This window comes from Oncorhynchus nerka, unplaced genomic scaffold (assembly GCF_034236695.1).
Source record: "Oncorhynchus nerka isolate Pitt River unplaced genomic scaffold, Oner_Uvic_2.0 unplaced_scaffold_1121, whole genome shotgun sequence".
NCBI classification, from domain to species: Eukaryota; Metazoa; Chordata; class Actinopteri; order Salmoniformes; family Salmonidae; genus Oncorhynchus; species Oncorhynchus nerka.
The window spans coordinates 22420-32500 of record NW_027040202.1 but is presented as its reverse complement, the minus strand read 5'-3'; positions in this window follow the sequence as shown (position 1 = coordinate 32500).

The window sequence follows — 10081 nt, the reverse complement described above, 5'->3', positions numbered from 1 at the left end:
AATGAATGTATACTGAGGTTGAAGTTCTGACTAGTGATTATTTACCCGGGGTTCAATACCTGCCTTTGAGGCGCCTGAAAATAATATTCAAAAGTTGATCCTTGGACAGAGGTTTAAACACTAAAGTTACCGTCCATCTAGTGAAGAGAGGAGAACCTGACAGAGGTAGCCAGCATCCGTCATGCAGACAGCCGGATGATGTACCTGCCTCAGACCACTAGAACAGCTGATTAATCTAACACCTGCCTCAGACCACTAGAACAGCTGATTAATCTAACACCTGCCTCAGACCACTAGAACAGCTGAGTAACCTACCACCTGCCTCAGACCACTAGAACAGCTGAGTAATCTAACACCTGCCTCAGACCCCTAGAACAGCTGAGGAAGCTAACACCTGCCTCAGACCGCTAGAACAGCTGATTAATCTAACACCTGCCTCAGACCACTAGAACAGCTGATTAATCTACCACCTGCCTCAGACCACTAGAACAGCTGATTAATCTAACACCTGCCTCAGACCACTAGAACAGCTGATTAATCTAACACCTGCCTCAGACCACTAGAACAGCTGAGTAACCTACCACCTGCCTCAGACCACTAGAACAGCTGAGTAATCTAACACCTGCCTCAGACCCCTAGAACAGCTGAGGAAGCTAACACCTGCCTCAGACCCTAGAACAGCTGAGGAAGCTAACACCTGCCTCAGACCGCTAGAACAGCTGATTAATCTAACACCTGCCTCAGACCACTAGAACAGCTGAGTAATCTAACACCTGCCTCAGACCACTAGAACAGCTGAGTAATCTAACACCTGCCTCAGACCACTAGAACAGCTGAGTAATCTAACACCTGCCTCAGACCACTAGAACAGCTGAGTAATCTACCACCTGCCTCAGACCACTAGAACAGCTGAGTAATCTAACACCTGCCTCAGACCACTAGAACAGCTGAGTAATCTAACACCTGTCTCAGACCACTAAAACAGCTGAGTAATCTAACACCTGCCTCATACCACTAGAACAGCTGAGTGATCTAACACCTCAGACCACTAGAACAGCTGAGTAATCTAACACCTGCCTCAGACCACTAGAACAGCTGAGTAATCTACCACCTGCCTCAGACCACTAGAACAGCTGAGTAATCTAACACCTGCCTCAGACCACTAGAACAGCTGAGTAATCTAACACCTGTCTCAGACCACTAGAACAGCTGAGTAATCTAACACCTGCCTCATACCACTAGAACAGCTGAGTGATCTAACACCTCAGACCACTAGAACAGCTGAGTAATCTAACACCTGCCTCAGACCACTAGAACAGCTGAGTAATCTAACACCTGTCTCAGACCACTAGAACAGCTGAGTAATCTAACACCTGCCTCATACCACTAGAACAGCTGAGTGATCTAACACCTCAGACCACTAGAACAGCTGAGTAATCTAACACCTGCCTCAGACCACTAGAACATCTGAGTAATCTAACACCTGTCTCAGACCACTAGAACATCTGAGTGAGTCATTAAATTATTTATTGCCCTTCCGCATGACTTTATACACAGAAGATCTCTGCTAAACACAGAATCACATGGTTTATCAGTCTCTCTGTGACCACAGATGAATTCAGAAGAAAGTTGACACAAACACAAAGTTGCCAATGTCTTTGTAATTGATTCAAACAAGGGACTTAAACAAATTAGCTGCAAATGAAAACCGAGATGACTGCATTAAAACATAAACAGTAGGCTTCAGGCCTATTTCAATCATATTGATCAATATATTGAGTTCTATTTTGCTTCTTGTAGGCTGCTGTCTGTAATTTGTCTGAATATATTTAATGATGTGTATCCTAACATGAACACAATGTTGTGCCAAATCTGGGATTTAGTGCATTTTTATTGGGTAAGAATTAGAATAAGCCTCCACAATCTTTGAAACTATAGGTGATTATAGAAGCTGATCTGTGGTCGGTATTGTGACATATTATAATGTCAAGGAAATATTTTAATGTAGAAAACTGATCTGAGAACAGATCCCCCTTTCATTCCATCCTATCAGTATTGATAAATGCTTCACCAGACCTGATACCTTGTTGTGCTGCTGATCCTGTTTGTACTGGTCTGACTGAGGATGTGGAACCTGTTCACCAGACGTGCTACGTTGCCCTTGTACCTTGGAAATAGGAACACAAAATAAATATAATGAGACTATAAGGAGAACCAGTACTGAGTCAATGTGCAGGGTACCAGGTAGTTGAGGTAATAATGAGACTATAAGGAGTACCAGTACTGAGTCAATGTGCAGGGTACCAGGTAGTTGAGGTAATAATGAGACTATAAGGAGAACCAGTACTGAGTCAATGTGCAGGGTACCAGGTAGTTGAGGTAATAATGAGACTATAAGGTGTACCAGTACTGAGTCAATGTGCAGGGTACCAGGTAGTTGAGGTAATAATGAGACTATAAGGAGAACCAGTACTGAGTCAATGTGCAGGGGTACCAGGTAGTTGAGGTAATAATGAGACTATAAGGAGTACCAGTACTGAGTCAATGTGCAGGGTAACAGGTAGTTGAGGTAATAATGAGACTATAAGGAGTACCAGTACTGAGTCAATGTGCAGGGTACCAGGTAGTTGAGGTAATAATGAGGCTATAAGGAGTACCAGTACTGAGTCAATGTGCAGGGTACCAGGTAGTTCAGGTAATAATGAGACTATAAGGAGTATCAGTACTGAGTCAATGTGCAGGGTACCAGGTAGTTGAGGTAATAATGAGCATATAATTGAGGTAATATGTACATGTAGGTAAAAGTGACTAGGCAATAAGGATAGAGATTACATCTCCTCATCTAGGGACTGTACACACACACACACACAGTGAGGGAATGTTGTGTTTGTTTAATATTGTTTTAGGACCATGAAAATGGACAAAATGGAAAACGCTATGTATCACTTTTTTAGAAAAGTTGGTGAATTCGATTTTATTGCTTACAGAAATTATCAAATGAATTGTGTTTTTTCAAATCATGGCTTGTTCAATCCAGACATGTATTTGTATTTGTTTAATAATCAATCAGAGAGACAAATGTTTTTTGTTGCAAAATGCTATATATCTGTCTCGCTCTCAAATGTGACCGACCGGCTCAATTTGGTAATGAACTAAATGTATGGTGTTTTTGGTGATGTTTAATTGTTTGCTCTAAGTGGTTATTTTAATTAATAGATGGCAGCATAAGACCACAAATTATATTTTAGAAGATTAGTTTAGTTTTCTCCCTGGATACACCACCAGTCCCCTCACAGGAAAACTCCTGTGTGCTTCTTCCTGTCCCAATCACATTTTATTGATTGTTAGGTTTAGGGTTTTGAAGTAAAAAAAAAACAGTATTAACTGATAATAATAGTAATAGTAATTTAATAAAGATATACCCATCTAAAATCTATTAACTGATAAAAATAATAATTTAATAAAGATACACCCATCTAAAATCTATTAACTGTAAATCTGAGAAGAGTAATATTGAAGGTACCCATAAGCAACCATTCTGATGAAAAAACAAATGTGATGCATTTTGGAAATAAACTGTTAATGATTATTTCAAAAAACTATCATCTCACCTCTTAGATGTGGTGTCATGTTCCCCAGAGAGACTAATTTCAGAGTCAGGGCCCCCCTCCTCTCTCTCCCTAGAGAGACTCATTTTAGAGGCAGGGCCCCCCTCCTCTCTCTCCCCAGAGAGACTCATTTTAGAGGCAGGGCCCCCCTCCTCTCTCTCCCCAGAGAGACTCATTTTAGAGGCAGGGCCCCCCTCCTCTCTCTCCCCAGAGAGACTCATTTTAGAGCACTGACCCCTAAACAGAGACCCAAAATGTTGGTTGTGGTTAACACAGTAATTATTGAATGTCAATTGTTATCATTTATTCATTATCTCTTATAAAACATTTATTAACAGACACAGAAACAATCAGATGATTTAATGCATCACATGAAAACGTAGTTGTGACATTTCATCTCCATGGTAACTGTCAATAATAATAATAAGTCACTGTTTGTTAAGGTAGTTATAGACAGTACAGCAACAATAATAATAATAATAATAATAATAATAATAATAAGTCACTGTTTGTTAAGGTAGTTATAGACAGTACAGCAACAATAATAATAATAAGTCACTGTTTGTTAAGGTAGTTATAGACAGTACAGCAACAATAATAATAATAATAAGTCACTGTTTGTTAAGGTAGTTATAGACAGTACAGCAACAATAATAATAATAATAAGTCACTGTTTGTTAAGGTAGTTCTAGACAGTACAACAACAATAATAATAATAAGTCACTGTTTGTTAAGGTAGTTATAGACAGTACAGCAACAATAATAATAATAATAATAAGTCACTGTTTGTTAAGGTAGTTATAGACAGTACAGCAACAATAATAATAATAATAATAATAATAATAATAAGTCACTGTTTGTTAAGGTAGTTATAGACAGTACAGCAACAATAACAATAATAATAATAATAATAAGTCACTGTTTGTTAAGGTAGTTATAGACAGTACAACAACAATAATAATAATAATAATAATAAGTCACTGTTTGTTAAGGTAGTTATAGACAGTACAGCAACAATAACAATAATAATAATAAGTCACTGTTTGTTAAGGTAGTTATAGACAGTACAACAACAATAATAATAATAATAATAATAATAATAATAATAATAATAATAAGTCACTGTTTGTTAAGGTAGTTATAGACAGAACAGCAACAATAATAATAATAATAATAATAATAGTAATAAGTCACTGTTTGTTAAGGTAGTTATAGACAGAACAGCAACAATAATAATAATAATAATAAGTCACTGTTTGTTAAGGTAGTTATAGACAGTACAGCAACAATAATAATAATAATAGTAATAAGTCACTGTTTGTTAAGGTAGTTATAGACAGTACAGCAACACAAGGCCATGTCTCACACTTATTTTTATTCATTAAAAGTGGCTATTTATTGTCTTTCAGTCTGTTATTTTCTAAACGTATCTGAGAATGTAGACAGAAGGGCTAAAATGGACATGATTGATCTGAGGGGGAAATCTTTGATCCATTCAGAAAGGTTTTTTGCAACAAGTAAGACATTTTATATTATGTAAAGTAGGCTAGGTTATAATGTATAGTAGCAGTTTGTTAGTGATATGCAGATTGAGGTCTATAACTCTGCTATAGCCTACATATCATAGATGACCAGCCTAAACCTGTTCAGGTCAGTTCACATAATGTTATAGTCCAACCAGTAGCAGGACAGAGAATGTACTGTATATAACCTACATATCATAGATGACCAGTCTAAACCTGTTCAGATCAGTTCACAGAGACCATCAGGTTTGTCAGCATGATAAGTGATCATAACTCCAACCTACTCTGACTATTGAATGTCTGACATCGACTAACCTTATAATAGTGTGTAGAAAGCCAAGACCAACGAGGAAATTTCCACATGAGGAAATCACATAACTTACAGTCACTGGTGCAGCCGTCTGTTTTCTTACAGATGAAGTAGCTTTCATAGACAACTCATTCAACCAGCCTAAACAATAGTAAATAAAAGATGTCAAATCGTCAAAGGAGAACACATGAAAGACAGGTGTTTTGCTACAGATGTAGGATCTTAATTTGAGACAGTTTACTACAGCAGAACAATTATGTGGATTATAATTAACATTTTAAAGTGGAAAGTGGAAATGACAAACTTCAGAAGCCTTTTAAAACATCAAATACACTACAAGTTTTAGTTTTCCTGCAACAGGGTGATCAAATTCAGATCCTACATCTGTACAGAGATGAGGTCTTTATCTGAAAAAGGAAGTTTGAGTTATTAGCAATGAAGTTGCAACTGTCAGCTGCTGTAAACCTCTGTGATTGGATGTTATAGACCCCAATCTGAACAGTTTCTTCCCCGTGGTTATAGCCTTTACCTCTATGCTCAGACTACCTAATTCAGCACCATCACTACACTATAGAGGAACTATGGTACAATTACATTATCATATGAAATGTAGAGAGTCACTACACTATAGAGGAACTATGATACAATTACATTATCATATGAAATATAGAGGATCTCTACACTATAGAGGACCTATGATACAATTACATTATCATATGAAATGTAGAGGAACTATGATACAATTACATTATCATATGAAATGTAGAGGAACTATGATATAATTACATTATCATATGAAATGTAGAGGGTCACTACACTATAGAGGAACTATGATACAATTACATTATCATATGAAATATAGAGGACCTATGATACAATTACATTATCATATGAAATATAGAGGACCTATGATACAATTACATCATCACATGAAATGTTAAATGTAGAACTATAATATATGAATGTTGATATATTGAATTTGACTTGACCACGTCCAGTCAGCTCCATGTTGTATGATTAAACTGACACCAACCTGTCTCAGTAGAAGTAGACTGTTAGGAGTGTTTTACTGTCATTCACTATACTAACATTACACCAGACATTTAATGTATCTACTGTTAGGAGTGTTTTACTTTCATTCACTATACTAACATTACACCATACATTTAATGTCTCTACACAATTTACAATAATCCTTGGCAGGATTCTCACCTTGTAGCCTGAATTCACAACCAGAACATGTCAAGTCATTGAGATATTTTCTGTTCTGTTCTGTATATTCTGATGGATGAGGCCTGAGCTGGAATGTGAAGCTAACTGAAGCTGGCTAACTTTAGAAAACCAGTATATCTAGCTAGTATCATAGTTTACCCCTCAGGCTACAATCAGGTTTCAGCATCAGGCAGGTATCAACATGCCGAGTCGTAGGCAACAACCTGGGTTGTATTCATTAGTTTACTCCACAGCCAACAGTATTAAAATGTTGCATAAACAGTTTACTCTAAACGCTGTACAACGTGACCTAAACGGTTTATGTTGCCAAACGTTTTGCTACGATGGGCACTAATGAACACACACAACCTGTTTTGAGGAAGTGTAAGTTGTTGTTAGGCTTTCCACAAAATGTAAAAGTCTCTCTTTCACACAAAATACCTTCCTTAGTGTAAAGAGTTAACTGTAGATTAGAAATGTAAAATGTTTGTTTGTTGCTTGTTGTGTTTTAAGAAGACTATACGATACAGGTGGGCAAAGAAGAAATTCACCTCCCGCATTTAATTTACATCAAATACATTTTAAGGAGAGTAGGACTATTATAACACTATCCACCAAAAATATAATGAACTCTATGAATACACATAACAATATCATCAACTATATGAACACACATAACAATATCATCAACTATATGAACACACATAACAATATCATCAACTATATGAATATACATAACAATATCATCAACTATATGAATACACATAACAATATCATCAACTATATGAATACACACAACAATATCATCAACTATATGAATACACATAACAATCGTCGTCTTACCTTTTATCTCTCAATAGAAACAGAGTCTGAATGATCATCAGGTCGTCAAAAGTTACTTTCATTTGCTCTGCTCATTTACATATCAGGTTCTGCCTGTTCTCTCTCCCTCCCTCTCTCTTTATAGCTCTTACAATGTGTATTGGCATACATTCTACAACTGTCTGGAACTCTATTCTTCTGTCTCTCTCCATCACATCCTATTCCTCTGTTGCTGTCTCTGTGTCTTGTCTGGTGTCACTCTCCATCATATCATAGTCTGTTGCTGTCTCTGTGTCTTGTCTGGTGTCTCTCTCCATCATATCCTATTCCTCTGTTGCTGTCTCTGTGTCTTGTCTGGTGTCTCTCTCCATCATATCCTATTCTTCTGTTGCTGTCTCTGTGTCTTGTCTGGTGTCTCTCCATCACATCCTATTCTTCTGTTGCTGTCTCTGTGTCTTGTCTGGTGTCTCTCTCCATCATATCCTATTCTTCTGTTGCTGTCTCTGTGTCTTGTCTGTGTCTCTCTCCATCACCAGAAATTGTTGTCATTTAGCCTCCTACAATACAACATTCACAACATGACAACACAACTACATAACACCATTAAATACAGTTGAGGGTTACTACAATACAACATGACAACACAACTACATAACACCATTAAATACAGTTGAGGGTTACTACAATACAACATGACAACACAACTACATAACACCATTAAATACAGTTGAGGGTTACTACAATACAACATGACAACACAACTACATAACACCATTAAATACAGTTGAGGGTTACTACAATACAACATGACAACATGACAACACAACTACATAACACCATTAAATACAGTTGGAATGTAGTTAGATCTCAAACTGTTTCCATCAAACAGAAAACAACAATAAATCTGGATCAACACATTTAGATTTCTAGATGCTGTACTTTGCTGTTTCATTACCCAGACAGCTGTTTAAGGTCAGACCAAGGCAGAGTGTAGTATCAGTACTTAGGGGTCATAGTTCAGATCAGTGGTCATGGTTAATATGCATGGACTAGAAAACAAACTTTAAAGCCATTTTTTCTCAGATTCCCTGTTTGTGTAGATGCTGTTTGTCTTTGTAGGACAGTAGTTCAGTTGGCTGTTTGTCTTTGTAGGACAGTAGTTCAGGTGGATGTTTGTGTAGATGCTGTTTGTCTTTTTAGGACAGTAGTTCAAGTGGCTGTTTGTGTAGATGCTGTTTGTCTTTGTAGGACAGTAGTTCAGGTGGCTGTTTGTGTAGATGCTGTTTGTCTTTGTAGGACAGTAGTTCAGGTGGCTGTTTGTGTAGATGCTGTTTGTCTTTTTAGGACAGTAGTTCAAGTGGCTGTTTGTGTAGATGCTGTTTGTCTTTTTAGGACAGTAGTTCAGGTGGCTGTTTGTGTAGATGCTGTTTGTCTTTTTAGGACAGTAGTTCAGGTGGCTGTTTGTGTAGATGCTGTTTGTCTCTGTAGGACAGTAGTTCAGGTGCCTGTTTGTGTAGATGCTGTTTGTCTCTGTAGGACAGTAGTTCAGGTGGCTGTTTGTGTAGATGCTGTTTGTCTTTGTAGGACATTAGTTCAGGTGGCTGTTTGTGTAGATGCTGTTTGTCTTTGTAGGACAGTAGTTCAGGTGGCTGTTTGTCTCTGTAGGACAGTAGTTCAGGTGGCTGTTTGTCTCTGTAGGACAGTAGTTCAGGTGGCTGTTTGTGTAGATGCTGTTTGTCTCTGTAGGACAGTAGTTCAGGTGGCTGTTTGTGTAGATGCTGTTTGTCTCTGTAGGACAGTAGTTCAGGTGGCTGTTTGTCTCTGTAGGACAGTAGTTCAGGTGGCTGTTTGTGTAGATGCTGTTTGTCTCTGTAGGACAGTAGTTCAGGTGGCTGTTTGTCTCTGTAGGACAGTAGTTCAGGTGGCTGTTTGTGGAGATGCTGTTTGACTTTGTAGGACAGTAGTTCAGGTGGCTGTTTGTCTCTGTAGGACAGTAGTTCAGGTGGCTGTTTGTGTAGATGCTGTTTGTCTTTGTAGGACAGTAGTTCAGGTGGCTGTTTGTGTAGATGCTGTTTGTCTTTGTAGGACAGTAGTTCCGGTGGCTGTTTGTGTAGATGCTGTTTGCCTCTGTAGGACAGTAGTTCAGGTGGCTGTTTGTGGAGATGCTGTTTGTCTTTGTAGGACAGTAGTTCAGGTGGCTGTTTGTCTTTGTAGGACAGTAGTTCAGGTAGCTGTTTGTGTAGATGCTGTTTGCCTCTGTAGGACAGTAGTTTAGGTGGCTGTTTGTGGAGATGCTGTTTGTCTTTGTAGGACAGTAGTTCAGGTAGCTGTTTGTCTCTGTAGGACAGTAGTTCAGGTGGCTGTTTGTCTCTGTAGGACAGTAGTTCAGGTGGCTGTTTGAGTAGATGCTGTTTGTCTTTGTAGCACAGTAGTTCAGGTGGCTGTTTGTGTAGATGCTGTTTGTCTTTGTAGGACAGTAGTTCAGGTGTCTGTTTGTGTAGATGCTGTTTGTCTCTGTAGGACAGTAGTTCAGGTGGCTGTTTGTCTTTGTAGGACAGTAGTTCGGGTGGCTGTTTGTCTTTGTAGGACAGTAGTTCAGGTGGCTG